Source organism: Lissotriton vulgaris, chromosome 7, assembly GCF_964263255.1.
Source record: "Lissotriton vulgaris chromosome 7, aLisVul1.2, whole genome shotgun sequence".
NCBI classification, from domain to species: domain Eukaryota; kingdom Metazoa; phylum Chordata; class Amphibia; order Caudata; family Salamandridae; genus Lissotriton; species Lissotriton vulgaris.
Window position 1 is genome coordinate 1538875488 of NC_141695.1, and position 25490 is coordinate 1538900977.

Sequence of the window (25490 nt, forward strand, 5' to 3'; positions counted from 1 at the left end):
ACACCTCATTCTGCACCTTGCTGAAGGCACAGGTCAAAAGTTCATGTCTCAACGTTCTACAACCAACTAAGAAGACTATTTTCCCTCCAGAAACACCTGCCAATCCACAGCTCTGTTACATGTCTTGTTTTTTCACACCCAATAGTACTTTTTGTTTAACATAAACATTAACATGCAACGTACTGTTCAATCTCCACTTATTACAATCAACCAATCATTTTTATTTTTTTAACCACACCCAGCCTCTTCCTTTTTCTTTATTTAGAATTTCAACTTCTAACTACCATTCCACTTCCAGAACCGATCGGAGGACGACTACAAATCCCTTGAAAATGAAGGTCTGGCTAATAGGACACAGTTATATTCACTGGAGTGAAAAATATGCAGTAAGCAGACGAATTTGCAACCTCGGCTTACCAAATTTACACATAACATGGATTGGCAAAAGGGGATTGAAATGTCACCAATTGATTCCATTGGTGAAAACTTTTATGCATCTCCCAGAACCAGACCTTATAATTGTGCACTGTGGTGGGAACGATCTAGGCACAATCACTGGGGTAGGTCTGGAAATGCTTCTAAAAGACACCTTTCGACAATTGATGACACTTTTTCCTCGATCTGCCTTGGTATATTCCAATATATGCCAAAGACAGAAATGGAATTGGTCCAATCAACATTGTGCACAATTTGAGAAAGCAAGGAGACATGTAAATAAATCTGTTTCTGCGTTCCTCAGAGATTATAGCATGGGTTCTATTTACCACAACAACTTGCGATACCACATGCAAGACGTCTATAGGAGAGACGGTGTTCATTTCACGAGTGAGGGAAACAGAATCTTCCTCTGCAACATCAGGCTCTGCATCGGTACTTACTTATAAATGCAGAAAACACTCAATAACACAATGGCTCTTTTCAGAGCCACCTTATATCTAAGCACTCAAACTTCTGATTTATCTCCATTTTCACACTCTTGTAAATAGGTGTGGGCGACCGGGTGCGCGCACCCCGTATTTTTTTTCGGGAAAAAATTATATCTTTTTGCGTTTAAGGGCCTTACTGCACACCCCGAGAAAAGCTACGCAGCAAAACAATCTCTACCTTCTCCCCTTTCCATGTTTCAACGCTTTGAAATGAACAATATATTTACTCGCAGTGACAAAATGGCGAACAAAACTTCCTGATTTCCTTCGAATCGAATGTTAACAGACGTCACGCAGCAAAAAAAAAATCCGCTCAGGCGCAGCCGCTTGAGTGCGCGCACGCATGCGCGCCTATAGATATATAATTGACTTTAACTTTAATTTTCTCAACAACTACTGAACGGATTTACACCATTCCAAAAAAAGCGTAATCTGCGAACCGGACTCTACAGTTTTGCCAAATTTCTTATAAATCCATTCAGCCGTTCGACCTGTAGCCGAGTCTAAAGGTCCTATGGAAAATAACCTGGAGAAAACACGTTTTGGGACCCCCCTTATATCTCAGCCCCCACTTGACCAATCCCCCCCAAACTTTCAGGGAAGGAGCGCAGCGGACCGAGCCATCTTCTTTGAGAAATTCGCTAAGATTCTTCAACCAGGGCCAAAGTTATTCCAAATAGAATGTTGAGGATTTCCTATGGAAAACAATCCTAACTATAACTACCTACTGGCGACCGCCAGTAGGTAATATATATATATATATATATATATATATATATATATATATATATATATATATATATATATATATATATATATATATATATACATACGCAACAAATACAATGAGCTGAGAAACATCATCCATGGAAAAAAAACAAAGGTTACCCGGACGTTATTGTTAGGCTCAGGTTTCACCCATATACAACCAGTGAAATTTAGCAGTTATATTTAGATGAGCTAACTATAAATCATGCTCCTCCAATATACTGCTTATGCGCTCACATAGTACATCACTCATGACATGGTCAGTGACATCACTCATGACATCTCAAATGACTTCACTAACAACATCATTCATGAATTTATCCAGTGACTATTACTGTTTTTGAACAGTTTATGATTGTTAAATATATATACACCATGGTGTGTTTGTGAATCAGTGAGTGTATGAGTACCTTTATGAATGATTTAGTGGTTGCATGACTGACTGTATCAGTGAGTGATTATGTATTTCAGTGAATATGTGGGTGAGTCACTGGTTGTGTGAATGTCTGATTCAGTGTGCTTGTTGGTGTGTGAGTTGCTGAATCGGGTGTGAGTGGGTACCTGAGTTGCTTTATGGATCAATGATTAGTTGTCACTATATGAGTGTCTGTGTGGGTGGGTGAGGGTGTGTTTGATGGCCCATATGGATGAGTGAGTGGCTGAATCAGTAGCTGTAAGGGTTAGTGAGTGTGCCTGTCAGGGGCTGTATGGGTGAGTGAGTGTGTGTATGGTTATGTTGGTGACTAAGTGCATGTGTAAGGGATATATGGGTGAGTAATTGGGTAGGTGAAAGGCTGTATAGGTGAGTGATGGGGTATAAGAGTGATTGTATGGGTGTGTGAGCGAATGTGAGAGTGGCTGTATGGGCAAGTGTGAGTTTGTTTCAGCCATGTACAGGTGGGTGAGTACATGTTAGTATCAGTATGAGTAAGTGAATGGGTGTCTTTTAAATCTATAGGTGAGTAGGTGTGATTTACTGAATGTATAAGTGAGTAGGTAGGTGTGTGAATAGTTCTATGGGTAACTTTCTCAGTGTGTGAGTGGCTGTATACATGGAAATTTCAGTGGCTGTATTACTGAGTGAGTGGCTGTAGGAGTGGCTGTATGGGTGACTGAGTGGATGTGTGTGTACATCTATGATTAAGTGAGTGGGTGTGTAAGTAATGGTATGGGTATGTGAATACTTTTGAGAATGGTAGCGTGGAAGTTAGAGTAGTTGTATGAAATGTTATATGGAGGTGTGAGTAGATGTGTCAGGCATTCTGTGGATGATGTCATCAGTGATGTCATTTGACATGTCATCAGTGATGTCACTGACCATATCATGAGTGATGTAATATGCGAGGTCATAAGCAGTGCATTGCGGGGGCATAAGTCATAGTTAGCTCATGTAACTATAACTGCTGAATTGCACTGGTTTTGAACAAGTTAAACCTGAGCCTAACTATAACGTCCCTGTAACCTTTGATTTGTAAGGGAATTTTTAAGGTTTTCAAAATTGTATTTTCTTACTATAATTTCCCCCGTAAAAGTTGTTTTTTAAGTGAATTTCTATTGTTTTTCAACGAGTAATCACAATTACAGAGTGCTGGAGAAAGGAATCCTACAGCATTGGACTTACTGAAGGTAACAGGAGGACTTCTTGGCACTCAAGGAACCTTTGTATCCAAGAGGACTTCATTCCCCAGCCAGTAGTATGCCAGGAGATGCGTTTTCAGAGTGGTGGAGAAAGGGGATAGGGGCCTCTGACCAGCTCTCAGGAATCTTACCGTGTGGGACATCCAGAAGGTAGCAGGAGGGGTTCTTGAACCCGCAGAACCATCAGCATCCAAGGGGACTTCATCCACCAACCTTTAGTGCACCAGGAGGCGCATTTGGAAGGAAGTAGTGGAGAAAGGGGACGTGGCATAAGGCAACTTGCTGACCACTTTTTTTCTTTTTTTAGGTCAGGGGCCACATGGCCCCACTTCCCTGGGACAATTTGGTCCCCAAATACCCCATCCCCTAGGACCAGGTCTTTTTGAAATTGGAGAGTTTGTTTGCCCTACATTGGCAGTGCATGCCCAGATGTGGGTCCCTTGCTCACTTTGCCACTGGATTCAAGCTAGCCTGGCTGATGAGGGGTGTTACCCCGAAACCAGTCACAGGATGCTTGTTTCCAGTCCAGGGAAAACGTGTCATGTCAGTTCAGGCTGGACTGTTCCCATGAGGAACAGGGTCAAGACTGATTTGCATATAGCTGGGTCAAAATTGGGGTAGCAAAGGGAACTAAAGAACGATGATAGATTCAACCCAGATCTGGGACTGGGGTTGAGTGTTTGAAAAGTTTCAGCACTCAATCCATCATCTTTTTTGTGTTTGCTTTAGTTGTCCTAAGTTTGCAGAGTATGCCCAGACATGGGTCCCATCTCACTTTGCCAATGGATTCAAGCTAGCTTGGCTGATGAGGGGTGTTACCCCAAAACCGATCCTGGTATGCTTGTTTCTGGCCCAGGGAAGACCTGGCTTAGCAGTTTGGGCTGGACTGCTCCCAAGAGGAACAGGGTCAATACTGATTTGCATATAGGTTGATCTAAACTGATGTGGTGAAGTGTCTAAAAGCAATTCTGTTCCACTTCCAGCAAACAAGAGCATTCAATGCTCACTTGCTGGAAGCAGAGCGCTTGCTGTGGCTTGGCGGGAGAGGTAAAGCTATATCCCATGGTGGGCATCCTCGGACATACCAGGAGCTGGCCCAGGGGCATAGCAGTTTCCAAAACCACCTATGGCTTCTTTCTTCATGTTAGACCAAGGAGGCGGGGGTCCGCAGGGCCCAGGGAGGGACCTGATACCCCTGCTACAGATTGACCAGGGCCCGTGGAACTGGTGGTCCCCTTGATCAGGGGGTCTGAGAGGCCTCCCATAACAAATAATTAGCATGAGGGAGGTGTTGGTCCTTGGGACACGGGGTGTCCAAGAGACCCCCCTATTTTGTTTTTCACATGTGGTAGTACCCGGAGCGGGGGGTCTGAAAGGCACTCCTGTTTTTTAACAAATAAGCCCCGGGAGGTGGTGGTCCTGGGGGCATTATTAAGTCCCAGGAGAAAGCAACTGCCCCCTGGACCTGGCGCACTTGAGGGCCAATCATAAATGAAGCGGGGGAGACTGCACTTCAATTCTTTTCTTTTTTATATTTTTGCCGAGATCTGCTGATCCAATGAGACTCTCTCTGACATTTTTTTTAAAACATGATTTTTGGGCCCTGTGGGACCCTCCCCCCATGAGTCTTAGGGGGTCAGGGTATTTTAATTTTTTATTTTCGTTTTCAAGTTGAGTCCCAAGATGGCTGCCAACACCACCCTAGTTTGAAGTGCTGGCAGCCAATCAGATCTCTGCACGAGATTGGAAGTGGTCACCTATCCTCCATGTACATATATATACAAATTTGGAAAGGAATTACAACAAATCACAAAAAGGCCCTGCCCTGAACCAAATCTAACTTTCTGCTAAATGTGGTGTAATTCCGTTCAGCAGTTTGAGCTGTATTCGTGTCTAACTTTCCAATGGAAATTAACATCTGGAAAACGTTTTTGGGGAACCCTCCTTTTTCTCCATCCCCACTTGACAGTTCAACTCGGAACGTTCAAGACAGCAGCTGAAGTGAGTGGCAAACTAGTTTTGAAAACGTCGCAAGGATTCATCAAACTATGCTAAAGTTATTGGCAAATCAAAAAACACTTTTCCTTTCAATATGTATATGTGCACACAAATTGATAAATGGATTTGTCCTTGGAATTATTTAATATGCTGACAATTTCCTTTTGTGGTTTATGGTTAACTGGTGGCAGAAATAAAATATTTATGAATGAATTGTTTAGTGCCTGTGAGGTAATGTAGATGAACTGTGACTTACTGTGATTGAATGCACCAAAAACAAAAGCAATGCCTTTGGACACAGCAATCCCTTTTGTTCCTAGCAATGAACGGATGCTCTTGGTTTACTGACTATAAGGACAGAGAAGGTTAACAGTATAGGTTTTACTATGGATAAGGAGCCTAGTCGTATGCCTCAGCTCAATACAGCAGTTTCTTCCTGCTTTCTACAGGTGATGCTTTTACAGAAGACCTTTTTTATCAGGAGCAACTTCAGATCAGTATTCACTAACCCTATGACTAACTCATGCCTGTACTATACAAATGCATCCTAGCTTGGTCTTACCAAAAGATCTTCAGATTATTCAAAACTTTACAGGAAGGAGGATTTTCAATGTTCAGAAGTTTAATAGTGTCACCAGCGCATCAATGGCTTCTTGTAGAGAGACAGTTCACCTTTGAGGCTCTATGTAAAGTGGTTCCTTTGAGAAAAGATTAATTCTTTCAGAGACTATTTCCTATGAATCCTTGCAATTTTATCACTGTGATCTGGGAAATATTCACCTTTACGGTTGTCTTGGTTGAATAACTCTATATCAGCAGTATCAGTAGTAGTGCATTCTCTGTCATGGCTCTGTGGATGTGGAATGCCCGACATAACACCTTGTCAAAAGAGTAAAAAGAGTAATTTGTTCTCTTTTAGAGAAGAGCATGCAGCATATCTGATATTTAAACTGTCCGACTAGCTGGGTACATTATAACTTCTGATAATTGGCCATGGAGCCTAGGGCACAGGTCTGCTCTTTACAAGTAATAACATACTCTCTAACTTATTCATTAATTTCTGGGAAAGCACAGCCATTTAGGTCACAAATGAAAATTTTTCAGGAGTTCTGTCCTTTGGAGCTGTAGTCCACTTGGCCTGCATCACTTTTGCACCATGTAAAGTGGTACTTACGTGACGCATGGCTTTCATAAAGACAAATTGCTGTGACTCCTTACTCTGTGCCTTTGAGGCATTCTATGGGCGTTGGGTGGGTTTTACCCCGGAACACCCATGAAATTTGATATCTGCCCCAGATTTGCAAAGTGACAGAAACCTGGGGAAACGTCAAATCCATGCACCTCCTGTTGTAGTGTTATTAGGCACATCAATTAGAAAAATCTCTTCCTTATCTTTTTCCATGCCAATGTTTCAAACCACTCTCTTGGTCCTCCAAATTGGATCTTGTTTAGTGCAGAGTGGGATTGGATATAAAGGGGCCCCATTAGTCAATGAGGGCCAGGAATTGGATAACTAAACTAAAAACTAGTAATCAGATTCATGTAAATTACCCTCAAAACAAAACTATGAAGATAAGGATTATAACTGCAAGCCCAAATATCCTAAAGAAATGTCAGCGAGCCAATAACATGCACACCAAGGGTTCAGTTAAAGTTATGCAGAATAATAGCATGAGAATCTGATGCAGAGAGACTTCTCTAATATGATTTTTCCTGTTCATTAGAAATCCCAAAATAGTAATGCACCTTCACTTGGATAAACATAAATCATGATAGCTGAGTCAATATGGCAATTTAGTTTAGGGTATCAAATCTTAAGGTAAGAAAAGTGCATCAGTAAATCAGGATATCATCAATTTAGTCAAATTATAATAAAACATTCAAGATAAGGTGCCAAAGCTCAAGAGGTAAGGAAGGGACATAAAACCTGCGCAGTTCAAGTAGCCACCCAAATGAAGAGACCACTCAGCACACACAGTGTATGCATCGTTTCGTAAAGGAAGCCCTGTGAATCTGCATCAGGCAAGTTAAGATTGCCAAGGAAAGTTCCACAAAGATTTCTGTAAGTAAGGAAATAGCCAGCAGACCATTTGTCTCCATTCAGTTCCAGCACCAGCGTGCGTCAGCAGCAGTAGCCACTCTTGTCAGTTAAATCGAGTAATATGATATTCTTAAAGTTTCAAGGGATAACACCTCTTGGAATTACCTCATCTGGTCAGACCACTCAGTTCATTGGTCAGTTCATAGGGGATGGGTGTCAGGCGACATAATATAAACACAGAATGTACTGAAATAGGTGGGACAAATATTCAGTCCTCAAACAATTAAATATGTGAAATATTGAAACAATGCTCCTTCAGCAAGAGAACATGAACAAGTGCAAGAGAACAGTTTCCCAGGCAGATGTTCAGAAATGTATCAGAAATTGTAGCAAAGTATCTTTCTCCAATACAAGAGAACTCAGAAAAGGAAACACTGTTTCCCGTTATTGGTTATTTTGAGAAATTCTCTAACGAACAGTAGATTCAGCAGATCCATAGACTTCACATGTGCAGTCACGCACACATTAAATCAAGCTAACATAACGTAAAATATATAGAAATATTGAGCGCACATTTATAGGAAATATAAAGACACCATAATTCTAGTGTAACTCTGATGCACTTGAAATCATTTAGTATGATTACAAATAACGCGTGTCAGTATGATGCATTACTATTTTTTTAATGTACTAACGTGTAAATATTTTCTACATCGCATTTATATTATTTAGTGTTTGGTGTATACCATTAGTTTATGTGCAAAATACTATATATGAAAGTTTTGAGGAAGAATTTTTAATTTGGAATGTGTAACACATACTTTATTGTGCCATTTCGGTGCACATGTTTACACATACAAAATATATGATTTTCATAAAATTCACCATCATAATAAGATTTAATAAAATTTTTGATAAATTCTCATTAGTTATACACTTGTAAATGAAAAAGAAAACGATTAGACATAAACTCAATAAAGTGAGAATTCACCATTTGAACATTTCTAGCACCCGTTAATTAAATATAGTTCTTTGAAAATCATTACATCACAGTCTATATTACTCATACGAATGATATCATCTAAACTACATCTTTTCTGTAAAATTTTACAATGTATTAACTGAGAATTTTTTGTTTTATTACTTTTTTCTGGAACGTGTACTTGGTGAACGTTTTTTATTCTATCTCAGAAAGTGTTGTAATCGGATTTCTCATGCATTTAAAAGTTTATATGTGTTTTCCTCGCCAAAAATTCCCCCTTCTTTGGTGAATCAAGACATCACACTCTTATCTTTTATCCCATCTGATGTCACTTTATAGTTATGTTGTTCTCATTAGTTTTAGTGTAGACTGCTCTAGAGCTTTCATCTTGTCATAACATCCGCATTGTCTATCTTACAATTCTCAGTTCTTTTTCTTCATTTTTATGTGTCTGTCGATTTTTATAGCAATAATTAGCATACGTATGTAAGCAACAATTGTTAATACTGGACCTGCGTCTCCATACTCTGCGCCTGGGAGGAGTTCCATGGATGTTAGGTGGGTTTTACCACACAACACCTGTGAAATTTGTTGTTGCCCCAGATTTATAACGTGATGGAAACCTGGGTAAGTGTTAAACCAATACGCCTCCCGAGGCAAGGTGTAACAATGTGTATGTTTGCAGCATTCTGTAGCACGGATAAAAATAGAAAAACGCCTCATAGGATTGTGCCTGCAACCGAGGTGCAAGAGTGCCTATGTAGACACTAGGCTGTCAAAACTGTGCCAGAACGTGCAGAAAGAACAGAAATGCATTGCTTAAATACGGGTCAATCATTCCCTTTCACTTTGGCGTACTGCAATGCAGCAAGGTGCCTTCATGTGCTGTCCTATGCCAAATTGCCATAATGAAGCCTTGTATTCAATTCTGCAAGTGGTTGGAACGCCCTCACAGGAGCATATAGTGGAGAGGGGTTATCGGTTTGAAAAAGAACAGAAGAGGTTGATTGTGTAAGTGGCATTCATTTTGTCCGGCACCCGAAGTGAGGTTTTATCCCCGTCACACAATATCACTTGATAGCAATAGAAATAGGACTATTGGTAATACTCGGCGGCCATCTTGAGTGTCTAATGTAATTATGTATGAATGTAGTGGGGCTACCTATATGTGGAAAATGTCAGTGGGCATATATATCTCTATGCCATTATATTACAATATATCACAAAGTAACATTACACCATATCTTTACCAACTAACAGAATGTCAAATTCAGAGTTCTTAATATATTGTTTTGTACCTTAACGGTAACATGCATATTCAATGCGTTAGTTTAGTCCATTTGGCTTACATGATTTGAGCATCATTATCCAGAAATGTTCTCTTATTTACATTAGACACTCAAGATGGCCGCCAAGTATTACCGATAGTCCTATTTCAATTGCTATCAAGTTACCTATACACTCAGACGGTCGTAAGGTTCCATGATTAGTCCTCTCTTACTATTTACCAAGTCCCACGGGAACCTTGGTTACAGCGAACATTGAAATAACCTATTGGGTGTTTGATGTGTTCAAAAACGCCAAAACGTTGAGAGCTAGCCGACACCTTAACGCTACGAACACAAGCCGCATGGGAGATTAACGCATTGAATTCAGGTAAGCTGATAATCAGCGATGTACACGATCCACAGCTATTTAGTTGGAAACACCCGCTCATTTTGTAATCATCTCTTAACCACCTTTGTTTATTTCTAGGATAGTGAACCGTGAACTTTATGAGGATTGTGAGAAAACACTGTTATTGATTCTATGATACCTAGCTTTATTCAATGGCCTCTTGGCAACAGTTGTGCACAATAACGGCCACAAATCACTGTAATAAATTAGCATGTACAATTCACGGGTGCACTTTTGAATGTACTTTTGGATATATATTTACAAGGCACACGAGTTTAGAAGAACGGCAGACATATGATGTATAACATGTTTGGTTGACTACTATATAACGTGGGGAATAGGGATATAGATCTGTCCATAGAAATTTTGAACAGTATGTGTGCTATAATTTTTGTTGCGGATAGGCTCCCTGAAGAAGGGCGAGTAGCCCGAAATGAATAAGAGCTATAACGAATAAAGTTACAGCTGAAAAGCTCTATGTATTAAATTGAAAAGAATATAATTTCAAATGAAAAGAAAACAATGAAGAAATAAAGAATTCATAAATGCAAATGATTACTGTTTGAATTGAAGAATTGAAATCCTTATCAAGGTATGCTCAGGGGAATGCAACCAGAGAAATTTGGGAGTACAGATAAGTATTGATCGCAGTGACGTTCTAAGGCCGGAAGACGCCACCCAGGAAGCACCCTAAAAATTGGAAGCAAAGTTTAAAACCACGAATTAAAAAGGAATAATCAAGAAGGGTTGTGCGCAAACTACATTATTATAGTTGCTAACAATTAACTTTACCATCTTTTATGGATGACTCTAAGAATATGCCTACGAACTCATCTCTGGTTATCATCATGCACCCCAGTAGTCCCTGGTGACAACACTTGGGGGCATATTACCAAGGGGGGGCGATAGGCAATTATCGCCGATTTAGCGGCCGTTTTCGGCCGATAAGCAGCGATAATTCTATCGCTCTGTTAGCAAGCTGTCGCTAACTGATGTTAGCGACAGCTTATAGGCGATAGCGAGCGGTTTGGGGCCCTCTTTGCATGTCAGCGATATTTATCGCTAATGACATGCAAAGTGGGCGTACCCAACCAGTTAGCGACTGAAAGCAGTCGCTAATGTCGCTATCTCCTATTAGCAAGGCAATCGTAGCGATGGAAATATTCCCGCTATCGCCAAAAACTAACGCCTGCTCAGACCAGTTCTTAGCCATGTTATCCAATGGGAGGTGGATAACATGGCTAAGAGCATTTCGGCGCTAATGCTGAATATCGCTATGTTCTCAGCGATATTCACACATTTCGCCGCTATCGCTGGATATTTTAGCACAATGGAGAAAAACACTGCTAATAGCATGTTTTCTCCGCTAACATATCCAGCGATAGGAAGCGATAAAAAAATCGTCGCTAAGCCTATTTAGCGATAAATATCGCTACTTGTTGGTAATATGCCCCCGAGTTTCCCCAAGCATCCATCTCAAAGTAATCCCGCAAAATATGATGGGAAGCCTTGTTGCATTCCATTCAGCTCAATGCCTACTCCACAGTTCAAAATAAGGATGCACAGAGTAGATCTTGAGTTGCGTGGGACATGCCTTAATCATATGGGCGCCACAATTGTCCATACATTATTGTACGGTCTTGTTAGTCAGATTGTCCGACCAGTGTCAGCTAGGAGCATTGCTACAGGACTTCCTAGGATGTGCGGTCCCCCTACCTAGTAGTCGACCATTTGCCTTATGACAGACAGATGGCAGCTGGCAAATCTTTAAACAACAGAATTTTTGATTTCCCAAATAGCAGTGTTTTAATTCTTTCAGTGTAATGGACAAAGCAACAGGCTCTGTTCCCTTGCTTGTGACATGGAGCCTCCCTGACATAACATTGTTACTGCCAACATAGTCCCACTGGTGTAGGTTTATCCAAATCTGTGCCATACAGAATCTCCTGTCAGCCAGGGAACATGGGATTAAGATAGGGTAATAAAGTTGTCCTTTTTTGCCTTTAATCTTCATAAGTAGCTTGTAAGCTTCTTATGTTAATTCATCCTTCTGTGTATTGTGTTCCCAGGGCTCCTCGAATTTCAACAAAACTTGGAGAACAAAGGCGCGGCCATCAAGTCTTTTACACACTGCTTGAGACTAATCCCTTACTCAGAAAGTCTTTATATATTCTAACGAGCGATTTCATTTTACAAGAACAGCCTGTCACGCTTAAAACACAGACAAATCATTTTGTGAAGGAAACAAACAGCTGATGCTTTGAAAAATAGTTGGGAAATATGGTGTAGAGTCATACCAGGAAAATACAGTTCCTAAATTGCCACTCCCAAATGAATCACGTTCCGCCTCAAGCTTCAAGTCCATGCTTCATTTACTAAAAAATAAAATAAGTGTCAGGGCCCAATGTATTTCTTCAGATGCTATTCCTCCTATCACGGTTGGCGCAATCCACCATCTTCACCACAGACATGGAATAATGTCCCATCAAAGCCCAATGACCATCCAAGTTGTTTTCAAACCAGTGTAACTTATTTGTAATGTTTTTTTAACCAAGAAATCGGATTTTTTTTATGCTTGTTTTAACCAAGACATCCGTAGCAGTAGTTCTCCTTCTCATAAAATGCTACGCTGCATACATCTCTTAAGCCTGTTCATGCAATAGAGGCTGAACATTAATATTGTAGACCCACAAGGCCCTATTTAGAGCTGACCTAAAGTCTACCCCGTCATAAACGTGGCCAATAACCCTTCCACCATATGACAAGTGAATTATGGGGCATATTATCAAGGGGGTTTATCTCCTCTTTTTTGGCTTTGAAAGCCAAGAAAGCGGAGATAAAATTATCTCCCTATTACCTAGCTGTCGCTAACACCAGTTAGCGACAGCTAGTAGGAGATAGCGACCATCTTGGGCCCCGCTTTGCATGTCAGTGATATTTATCACTAATGACATGCAAAGTGGGCGTGCCAATATGTTAGCGACTGAAAACAGTTGCTAACATCGCTATCTCCTATTACCAACTTTTGGAGATATTCGCGCTAAGCGCGAATATCTCCAAAAGCTAACACCTGCCCTGAGCAGTTCTTAGCCATGTTATCCAATGGAAGGTGGATAACATGGCTAAGAGCATTAGCTCGGTAATGCATGAATATTGCTGACTTTTCAGCGATATTCATGCATTGCGGGGATTTTTATCGCATTTGCGATAAACCTTGGTAATACCAAGGTTTATTTGCTGTAAAAATCGCCGCAGCTCAGCGGTATATTTTTGTCTCTAACCAGGCAATAGCGATAATTATCGCTATTGCTTGGTAATATGCCCCTATATTCGTTGGCACTGCAGTGCATGGGATGTCCACTACCTTTGTGATGGAGTATCTCGTCCGCCAAACTCTAAACGAGGCCCACAGTCTACGCCACTCCTTGCTATTGTCATAATTTACTTCAAAAAGCTCTGCCAGATTTCTTCCATTCTGTTTCAGTGTGCATGGTCCTGTTCCAGTAGGTTGACTAAACTATCATTCCTGGTTGGCTGCACAAAGGGCCCCACTGACATTCATTTACAGGAACCCCAAAGACCTATAATAATGGAGGCAGCAGGTCTTATGTTTTCAGTATTGAAGCAGCCCCACCAAAGCACTGGCAACTTGACTCTGCTCACTATCACTGTTTCAGTAGAGGGATTATGAGCACAGCTCTGCAGCCCCCAGCTCTGCCAGAGCTAGTCTTCTACTGAGTCTTGTCAAAGCCATTTTATTCTTGCTGTTGAACCTGCAAATCTGGGCAACGACTTCTGTTTCTGGAAGTGCTGAGTTCAGTCACAGCAACACATCCACACTAGCAGTGGCAGTCCCCTTGTTGGGATTACCTTGTCATTGAGAGCCACTAGTGTGAACACAAATTCTAGATCTGTTTTTCACTGCTACTACTTCAGAGCATTAGAAAGCAAAATACATTTTCCCCTCCTGTGACGTCACCGGGGAATCACTTGCTTTCCCAGCCTTGCATTCATTTCCTGAGACCTAAGCAAAGTCATGGAATGACAGCTGACAGTATCACTTACCTTTTCCTTCCTTTCTCTGGTCTCCACAAACCTAAGGGAGGTGGGAAACAGCACGCAGTACTCTGTCTCCACTAATCACCACATTCCCTATCAGTTGTGGGTCTTTTCAGACCTGCACTTATAGAAGCTTAAAAGATGCACTGCCATGGGTCTCAGGGAGCCTGACAGCATGGTGCCAGTGTTACTCTACTCATCATGGGGAGCAGAGAGCATGCATTTGGGGAGGGAGAGAATTTAGGCTGCTGTTTGAGAGGGTATCAGGCCTTCTCAAGCAGCATCCACAATCTTTGTCAGGGTGAGCCACAAAAAGCTACTAAATTAACCTGGCCTGTGGTTGCTTGGCAAAAAAGCAGTCAGGCTTAACTTTGAAATATATTTTTCAGCATTCCAATAGTAATAAAGTGAAAACACAACACAAGAATAAATCTCACACCAGCTTAGAAGAATAGAGTCAAATGTATTAAATTATTTGACACCAAAGTGACCGGACGTATGCAATTTCAAATATTTTTGTATGTGTAGCGCATTAAGGCTCAAAGCGCCACTCAGAGCCATCTAGTAGGGCAAGGCTGGGAGAAAGTCATATGTTCATGTCAACTGCAATGGATTGTGGGACATAAACCGGGGCCAGGTTAGTCCTGCTGCAAAAAATGACCTTTTTAAAGTCCTACGCCTGTGCAAAGAGTCCAGTTTGCATGGAGTAGGTCGATGGTCCTGATGGTAGCACAAAGAGCAGGCCGGGTGTCATGGATAGTCATGGATAGTCATGGATGCAGCATGAGGATACTGTCATTATGGTCGTTGCTGGAGCTTCACAATGGTGGTAACCACAGACTGTTGATGCTGTAGCACGAAAAGCAGATCTCACATTGCCAGTTGTCGCTGGTGGTTACTGTAGCATGAAGAGTCAGGTTCATTAGAGCGTTGCATTGGCACTCAGCATGGGCAGCAAGATCTTGGTGCAAACATCGATGTTCGCATTCGCAAAGAGCCCAAAACCTCAGGATTACTCTTTTTCTTTCCAGAGGATCTCCACTGATGCCACCCCAAGCGTTCAGGACCTCGGCGGCACCTCTTGGTAATCAGGAACTCACTCTAGCAAAGGACGGGAGGGCTAAGTGAAGCTCTTGCAGTTCCAGTTGCAGTAAGTCAGCTGGACAATTGCAAGGAGGCATCTGGAGCGGTATACAACCTTTAGCACGCATTTTTTACAACGCACTACCAATACAACGCAGGCATTACCACGCATACCATTACAACGCATTGCGCTGGGGGGCGCTCTAGGATAGGGAATACGTTTAATTTTCTATCCAACACCTTCCCTAGTGTCCACGGGGACTGGAGTTGGAATAGAAAATGATACTTACCACTATCCAGCACCTCTAAGCGCTATGCGTTGTAACGGTATTTGTTGTAAATACCGCGTTGTAAAGGTATGCGTGGTAAAAGTATGCGTGGTAACGTCATACATCCATCTGGAGCTTATTATGTCTCTGTAGCTCAGAACGGAAAGTAAATCGTCTGACCTTGGGAGTCTCTTTGGCCTGGGATCAAGGGATCAGACCTTGCCTTTCTTCTCAGACAGCAGGGCAGGCCTCTAGCAGCAGGGCCGGCCCTAGGCATGTGCAAAGTGTGCACCTGCACAGGGCCGCCAAACCCCAGGGGCCGCCACTACGTGGATCAGATGATGGAAGGATCATGATACATCGTGGCACTGGGGGCCCCCTGGCAGGATTTGGCGGCCTCCGGCTCCGATCCCGGTCCGGGGCCCCCACCTACGCTGCTGCACTGGGCCACCATGAGCCTAGAGCCGGCCCTGCTAGCAGGTACAGTGGATTGCCAGGAAGGTCCAGTGAAGCTGGTCAGCTAGGCAGCCCACCAGCTGCAGTACCCACAGGTCAAGGAGTGTACTGAAGAGTGGGTCTGAGGGTCCTAGCTTATACCTGGTACCAGCTTTGCAGTGAAAGAAACTTTGGGAGTTTTCCACACTAAGAATTGTCTGAAATTTCCTACCTGCCTGTCCTGGTCCCAGCATGCCTGAGTGCACAATTAGGCTAGTGTGCTGTTTTTTATGTGTGTGTTGAAACAATGCATTTGAAGTGCAAGTGGGGCTGCGTACAGCTCCGCCCCCTTCCTGTTTCAAAGGGCCATCCTGACATCACCCAGTCCTTCTATTGCGTGGCTGTCTGGGAGGATTACATCAAGGCCAACTGACCCAGGAAACAGGCTGCCGGCACCAAAAATGGTTTGGACAAGGAAATGGCAACTTTCTAAATAATATGCGATGTTACATCGCATGCCATTACAACGCAGTCATTGAAACATTACATACCTTTACAACACAAGTTGTTACAACGACTTGCTGTAGGGGGTGCTGGATATTGGAATAGTATAATTTACTATTCCAACTCCAGTCTGTGCAACAGTAGGGAAGGTGTTGGATTTTAAATCCAACACCTTGTGGCCCCTACATGCAATGTAACAATGCAGTTGTTGTAACAACTCTGGTGTAATGGCATGCAATGTAGAGTATTTCTCCCCTTTCTAAAAGTGGCATTCATAGAATCCTGAGTTAAAATCCAACTTTTTATTTAAATATGATTTTATATTACAATTCCATAGATAACAAACATGCCATCTCTACCTGCTCCTAAACAAAAGTAATCACTTTTTAAATGTAATCAGATAACCAATTTTCAGCTTTATCCTATGGGAGAGGTAGCTCTCTCAATAGTGAAAAACAAGTTTGTGAGTTTCCACTGCCATGACACATAAAACTTAAAAGTACCTGTCCAACGTTTTAAATACAATGCACCCTGCCCAATTAGCTGTTTAGGGCCTAACCTATAGATTACATATGTAGAAGAATGGGCGTTTAGGCCTGGCAAGGGGTTTATTTTGCCAGGTAGAAATGGTAGTTTACAACTGCACAAATTCTGCCATGGCAGGCCTGAGGCATGTTTTAAAGGGGTAATTCAGTGGATGGTACAATAAGTGCTGCAGGCCCATAAGTAGTATTTAATTAAGGGCCCTGGGTACATGTAGTACCACTTTACTAGGGACTTATAGGTAAATTAAATGTGCCAATTGGGTGTAAGTCAATTTTGCCATGTTTAAAGGAGAGAACACAAGCACTTTAGCACAAGTTGTAAAGCCAACAAAAAAAAATCAGCAAAACAGGTGGGGTGAAGAAAAAAGTTTGAGGGTGACCTTGCGGGGAGGGCCAGGACAAACAGGAAGCTTACTAGATGCTGCCTCTACGCAGAACGTTTGCCTGCTCGACTAATCAATCACGGTTAAACTTAAGAAACTGCACAGGATTCCTCCAAGTGGCATGTGCCCATTGAGGTCTACGTAGCCAGAACCCAGTCTGGCCTACTGAGGGCTATCATTCCCGACCCTGCACTGTCCTGATGAAGATCCAACGTGACTACCTAATGGAGCACACCATGGGTTGAAACGTCGACGACCATTTCACAAGGCCCAGTTTTACAAAGGCTCTGCACGCATTTATGAACCTGATCAACCAGCAGAGTCATCAGTTCCAACAGTTTCGTCTAGCCTAAGAATTGTTTTTCCTTCCTCCCCTTATGTAAAATCCTTATCACTGTATATATTCTACACTTATGTAGCACTGAGCACACATGTCACACAATTTTATATATTGTATTGTCTCCTAACAGCCTAGATCTACTATATATGTGAATATTGATGGATGATTTAAATCTGCTATAACATAAACAGTAGACACTACTTTGGAGTCACTGTTTGTTCAAGTCACTTTATTCAGGTGGTTGAGAATTTACACTTACGAGATACATGTGACATTAAGTGTACTGAAAAGAAATTGCCTCATAACCAACAGAACCAATTCTTGTTTCCTAATACATACCCAGGTTCTGAGGGACAGAGGGTCACCCCGTTTTTGTGGTACTACAACAGGAAACAAAGGCACAAAGTTGGCAATATTAATGCCGGAGGGCCAGCCAGCTATCCATATTGTTTTATTTATATTTTGTGTGTAAGAAGGAAAGAAAGATTAGTTAAAGACTGTATATGGGCGGGGAAAGGGCTCCAGGCTCATTCTGTATTTGGGTTGGTAAGGTAAATGCTGAGGGTGGTGGGGGTGGCTTGGAAAAGCTCCAAGTACATTTATTTAATATTTGGGATTGAGTGAGGACAGTACTGCTGAGAATTGTGTGCATCAGTCCTAGGATGCTAGGAATGGCTTTTAAAGATTGGGTGGAGATGAGAGGTGTGGTGAAAGGATGATTAAGTTGGTTGCTAAACACCAGATGTAATATGGAGCAGGGAGTGACTACAGTTAAGCCATAATGTACGTGGCTCCTGGATGGCTCTCATGTACAACTGACGGGAGTAAGGTGAGAAGAAAATGAAGGGACCTACATCACATACAATTATTGAATGTAGAGGTGAATTAAAGGGCTATTAGGGTTTTGAATGACTATCATAGACAACTCCAGCTTCACTCATTATTTAATTTGACGTCATTCAGAAACCCTCAGTGAAAAATATCCCCATAATTTAGAGTTACCCACCTACACTTCTATATATTCCCAGCACAAATGTTCTGCCATTCAGTACATCTAAATCTGTATCAGCCCAAAGAGTTTCAAGCTATTTCTTGACTGGAGTCATACACTGCTTTGTCAAAATACCTCAAGGTTAAACAAGAACATCTTCTGTTGAAGTACTAAGAATAATACTGGAACCACAGCACCAATCACAACACCCAATACAGCGTTGGAAAGGGCAGTTGCAGCAAAAGGCTATGCAGCGCCCACCATATACATTTAAAAGGTAAAAGAACCGTGCCAGCAAAGTAGTCCCTTGTGGGCATGTTTGCGTTGTGCTATGGGCGTGTGCTGGGGGCGTGACAAACGCTGGGGGCGTGTGGTACGTTCCGCCCTTCATGCCATGTCTCATATCGTGTGCTGTGGGCGTGTGCTGGGGGCGTGTGCAGGAAGCGGGATTACGGGAAAAAAAGCGAGCGTTGTGCCCAATATTTCATTGTTTTTTCTTCCCGGGTTCTGTACATTCCAGCTCCGGGTGTCCACCCTGCTCCCTTTAAATACTCTTGCACCCCATAATCATAACCCACCCTTACTCCTTAAAATACCCCAACACCCTTAAACACTAACCCATCTTAACCCTATAAATATACCCTGTACCCCAAAACCCAAACCTATCCCTAAACCCTAAAAATACCCCTGTACCCCAAAACCCAAACCTAGCCCTGAACCCTATAAATACCCCTGTACCTCAACATCCAAACCTACCCCGGAACCCTTAAAATACCCCTGTACCCCAAAACCCAAACCTAGCCCTGAACCCCAAAAATACCCCTGTACCCCAAAACCCAAACCTACCCCTGAACCCTAAAATACCCCTGTACCCCAAAACCCAAACCTAGCCCTGAACACTTAAACTACCCCCGTACCCCAAAACCCAAACCTACCCCTGAACCCTAAAAATACCCCTGTACCCCAAAAACCAAACCTAGCCCTGAACCATAAAAATAACCCTGTACCCCAAAACCCAAACCTAGCCCCGTACCCTAAAAATACCCCTGTACCCCAAAACCCAAACCTAGCCCTGAACCCTTAAAATACCCCTGTACCCCAAAACCCAAATCTACCCCTGCACCCAAATAATGTAATGAAAGCATGTGCAGGGATGGTATGCGGAAAGAAAGTTGCAGAATAATGGGTGTTTACCCTCCCCCAGTAAGTACATTGATGGCACGGCCGCCCACATCTCCAGCAACATACTCATATTTTTTCATCACCGATTTGAAAAATGCACAGGTCTCTCTCATTGATGGCCAGCACCGACATACACTTTTAGACATACCTCCTACCACAAGTTCTAGAATTGCAAACTTTAGAGCTGGGGAGCTACGTTCGGATCTCTGCATCAGCTCAACATCCTGTGATTCGAGGCAAATCGCTTTGTCTCCCCGTGCCTACCACAAATGAATGTGTTCTTCTGTAATGTAAATTGTGCTCATGCCATGTTGTCGAGTTCGCATCTATATAATATTGCAAGGAAAAATAAAGTAGGAAAACTCGAGTTCACACACTACTGAACACGCACTCTTAAGTGCATCAGCAGTGCACTGTGAATCGGAGCTTTTCACAGGCCTGTCACAGATGAGAAATGCTATCAAAACGAAATACTACAAAACAATATACTACTGGCCGGCAGCAATTCATACCCGGACAACGTCGGGACGGGCTGCTAGTATATATATATATATATAAATGTCTTTCCCTGACATTTCCGGAGCCTACTAAGGATTTTAATTCAGCTTTAATTGTACAGAGGCGCATGGGACCCACTTAGGTAATGAACTGTTATTGCTTAGGGGACCACATGTCCCACAATTCAGCACAGAAGTAAACATGTACTTAACCAATAAAATGATGTTGCACTAAGCCAATCAAATTGTGCTGCATATTTGAAAAGATGAAGAGCACTCACCACGCCTTGTATGCAAACAAGCAGCCTTTGAGGAAGAGGCTCATTAGCCTCGAAACACGTCAGGCATCAATGCTTGCTGGAATGCTATGGAAAGTTGGAAATAAAGAATCGCACGGGAAGCAAGCTGTTGTGTGCATTCCTAAAGAACTAGGCATTTGGTGGAAGGAATATATATATATATATATATATATATATATATATATATATATATATATATATATATATATATATATATATATATATATATATATATATATATATATATATATATATATATATATATATATATATATATATATATATATATATATATATATATATATATATATATATATATATATATATATATATATATATATATATATATATATATATATATATATATATATATATATATATATATATATATGGATATGTATATATATATATATATATACATACATATATATATATATATATATATATATATATATATATATATATATATATATATATATATATATATATTCACTAAAAAACCATAGGTTTTAGGCCTTATATAGTTAGGAATTAACATATAAAAAACCATTGAAATTCCTCCTATATAGTTAGCTGGACATTTTATTGATATAAAACCAATGAAATTCGACATATAGTTAGGTCCACTAACTATATATTTCGCGCATCCGCAATCCAATGCTGATGATGTCACAGTAGGCCCGGTGGCAGTGGGCTGATTGGTTTATGCTTATGTTTATGCTTTGCGAGTGCTGCTTTCTACAATTCGCCCCGCTGACTGCGAGCGGAGGCGCTACTCTAGCGAAGCTTGATTTTTATTGTCACTAACTTCTTTTAAAATTATGCAGGTCCTTACTCCTTTGGGCTTTCAGGGGTGAGCTGCCGGCTGGGGCTGATCGTGTTGTTCGCGGGCTCCCAGCGGCAGCGGGCGCCATCTTGGCTTGGGCTTGGCTTCCCATCTCGGCCCTGCCACTCCCCCGCCGCTCTGCCCCTATTTAGCAGCGTGTTCTCTCTCGCCCTTCGTGTTGACCAGTGGCCCGGTGGCAGTGGGCTGATTGGTTTATGCTTTGCGAGTGCTGCGTTCTCCTACAATTCGCCCCGCTGACTGCGAGCGGAGGCGCTACTCTAGCGAAGCTTGATTTTTATTGTCACTAACTTCTTTTAAAATTATGCAGTCCTGACTCCTTTGGGCTTTCAGGGGTGAGCTGCCGGCTGGGGCTGATCGTGCTGTTCGCGGGCTCCCAGCGGCAGCGGGCGCCATCTTGGCTTGGGCTTGGCTTCCCATCTCGGCCCTGCCACTCCCCCGCCGCTCCGCCCCTATTTAGCAGCGTGTTCTCTCTCGCCCTTCGTGTTGACCAGTGGCCCGGTGGCAGTGGGCTGATTGGTTTATGCTTTGCGAGTGCTGCTTTCTCCTACAATTCGCCCCGCTGAATGCGAGCGGAGGCGCTACTCTAGCGAAGCTTGATTTTTATTGTCACTAACTTCTTTTAAAATTATGGAGGTCCTGACTCCTTTGGGCTTTCAGGGGTGAGCTGCCGGCTGGGGCTGATCGTGTTGTTTCCGGGCTCCCAGCGGCAGCGGGCGCCATCTTGGCTTGGGCTTGGCTTCCCATCTCGGCCCTGCCACTCCCCCGCCGCTCCGCCCCTATTTAAACAGGCAAAATGAGGCAGCGCAGCGGACAAGCGCAGCGGGCGTGACGGAGGCGCGCCGGAGTTGCGCCTGAGTTAAGCCCGTCTGCGCCCGTCCGCGGCCGGCCGGGGCTAGGGGCACGGGACGCTGCTGGTTACATCACCTACACTCCGTCTCAGTTATGCCTCTTGTGGTCCCCCGGCTGTATCAACTCCTCTACCATTACCGGCCTTCAACTCCTTGGTCTATACAGTCCTCCTCCATCCCTCCCCCCCGGATTAGTATCACTTCTTGCCTCACCCGCTTCCACATCCTCCCCTGGTCCCCCTTCACCCCCAGCCCCTTCTGCCCAATTGTTTTCTACCTCGACTACCCTTCTAAACATCAGGTCCGCCGTAAATCACCAATACGAGCTATTTGACTACCTTGACACCAATGAACCAGATCTCCTGTTCTTAACTGAGACCTGGTTCAAGACCGACTCCCTGCCCAATGTGCTTGCCGCCTTACCATCTACTTATTCCGCCATTCGTGCGGATCGCCCTGATGGCAAGCGGGGTGGTGGAGTGGCTTTATTAGCTCGTACTGATTTCAACTTTCAAATCCTTCCTTCCCCACTTATCACCGATGTCGACCTCCTCGTAGCCCGTTCTACCTCCCATCAAGCCCCCCTCACTTTTGTTCTTATTTACCATCCTCCCCAGTCCACTCCTTCGTTCCTCCCCGATATCCAGACCCTTCTGGCCACTTTGGTAGTTAATCATTCTTCTGTATTAGTATTAGGGGACCTTAATTTCTGGCCAAATGACCCGGCTGAAAGCCCCCAATCCAAGGAATTCACCAGCCTCATTAAAAAAAAAGTAAATTTTGTACCGCTCATCCATAGTCCAACCCACCTACATGGCCACATGCTGGACCAAATCTGGATACTGAATGTTTCATCCACTCCCTCCATTATTTCTCCTTGCCCATGGTCAGATCACTCCACCATCACGTTTTCCCTTGCCCTAGCACCCCCGGTCAAACCCTCCCTTCCCAAAAACACCTGGGTTCGGAAATGGGGTAAGGTAAACATGCCCTCCTTCTGCTCGGCCCTGGCCACGACTTGCCCGGATCTCACTGGCTTGACAGCCGCCACTCAGCTGGCCGCCATTAACAACTGGCTCACGAGGGCTGGCGACGAATTCGCCCCCCTCAAGCGCCTCTCAGTAAAACGGGCCCATGCAGCCAATCGTTGGTTTACCTCCGACCTCAAAGAGAAAAAACTTGCTGCAAGAAGGGCTGAAAGAGCCTGGCGAAGAATTTACGATCCTGCCTTAAAAACAATTTACCTGGCCACTCTGCAAACCTATAAAAAGAGCATCCTGGAAGCTAAGGCTGAATATTACACCCACAGGATACTGGTTGCGGAGTCACAATCAAAAGAAATCTTCTCCACCGTTAATGAGCTTGCCTCATCCACCAGAGCCACATCTACCATCCCCCCGTCCCAATCCCACTGTGACTCGCTTAAGGAGTTCTTCATAGACAAAGTTGTAAAAATTAAACACAACATCCCCCCACCTTCCCCCACCTTTGTGGACCCCTCCCCCCCCTCCACTGTTAAACTGACCAGCTTCCCACTCTTAACCATTGACACCCTTCGTCCTCTGCTCCAACGGGTCAAATCAGGCTCACCCCAGGACTTTGCCCCTGCCCGCATACTCAGGGAAGTCTACTTAGCCTGCCCCATCCCCCCTCTGACCCTCCTTAACGATTCACTTATTCATGGCCATGTTCCTATTTCACACAAATCGGCGACTGTCATCCCAATCTTAAAAAAATTGGACGCCGATCCCTCCTCTGCTTCTAACTACCGCCCCATTTCACTCCTTCCCTACCTTGCCAAGGTTCTCGAAACCCACATCACTTCCACGCTGAGCACTCACATTGAGGCAAACCATTGCCTCTCCCCTTGCCAAGCTGGTTTCCGTCCCCTGCATTCTACCGAAAAAGTGGTCATCTCAGTCATGGACAAGCTGCGTGAAGGCATCGATATCAACCTTCCGCAAGCCCTGATTCTCCTTGACTTATCCGCCGCTTTTGACACGGTGGACCATACCATCCTCCTTAACCGTGTCAAGGCGGCGGGTGTAGAGGGCCTAGCCTTTTCTTGGCTGGAGTCCTTTCTTGCTGGGAGAACACAAGGAGTCCATTTGGCTGGTTTTGCGGCGGCCTCCCGTAAGGTAGAATGCGGGGTCCCCCAGGGTTCATCACTTTCCCCTCTTTTGTTTAGCCTCTACATCTTCCCCCTCATTTTTATGTTACAGCAACTGGAGGTCACCGTGTTCAATTACGCGGACGACCTCCAGTTAATCTTCAACCTGTCCCACTCACCTTCATCTGCCTTGAACGTCCAAACCATCATGACCCTTATTCAAGATTGGATGAACTGCAGCCACCTCAAACTTAATCCGGACAAGACCGAGCTGGTCCTGACCGGAGGTGGCTGCAGTCCCTGGTCTTCTTCCTTCTGGCCCCCCTCCCTTGGTGCCCCTCCTCTCCCGGTTCCCAAAGTGAAAACCCTGGGAATCTTTCTTAATCCCCAGCTTACTGTTCTCCCACAAGTTAACTCCGTGGTCTCCTCATCTTTCTTCTCTCTCAGAGTAATTAGGAAAGTTTCCCGTTTCTTTTCCCCCCCAGCTTTAAAAATCATCATGCTGGCCATGGTACTGTCCCGTATAGACTACGGTAACATAGTCTATAACGGAGCCCCTGCATACATGATCCATCGATTACAACTGGTGCAGAATCAGGCGGCCCGCCTGATCCATGGCCTTCCCAGATATCATCGGGTCACTCCACTACTCAAAACTCTGCATTGGCTCCCCATAGGAGAGCGTGCCCTGTTTAAGCTCGGCTGTCTTACTTATCAAGCCAGAGTGGGCACTGCTCCCGAGTTCATCTGTTCCCTCATCAAACCTTACTGCCCAGGCAGAGAACTTCGCTCGGCCCATTTGGCCCTCCTTACCATCCCCTGCTTTAAAAAGCAGAGGGCGGGCGGAGTGAGATTCGCTGTCCTGGCTCCAACTTTTTGGAACTCCCTCCCAATTGCTCTGCGCACCTCACTTTCCTACCCCCTGTTCCGAAAAAACCTTAAAACTTTTCTGTTCACTCAAGCCTACTCTTAAATCTCTCTGCTGCTGCCATCCACTGATCACCACTAGCGCCATGAAACCGCTGGGTATGCGAGCGCTGTACAAATGTTTTTGAATTCAAATTAAAT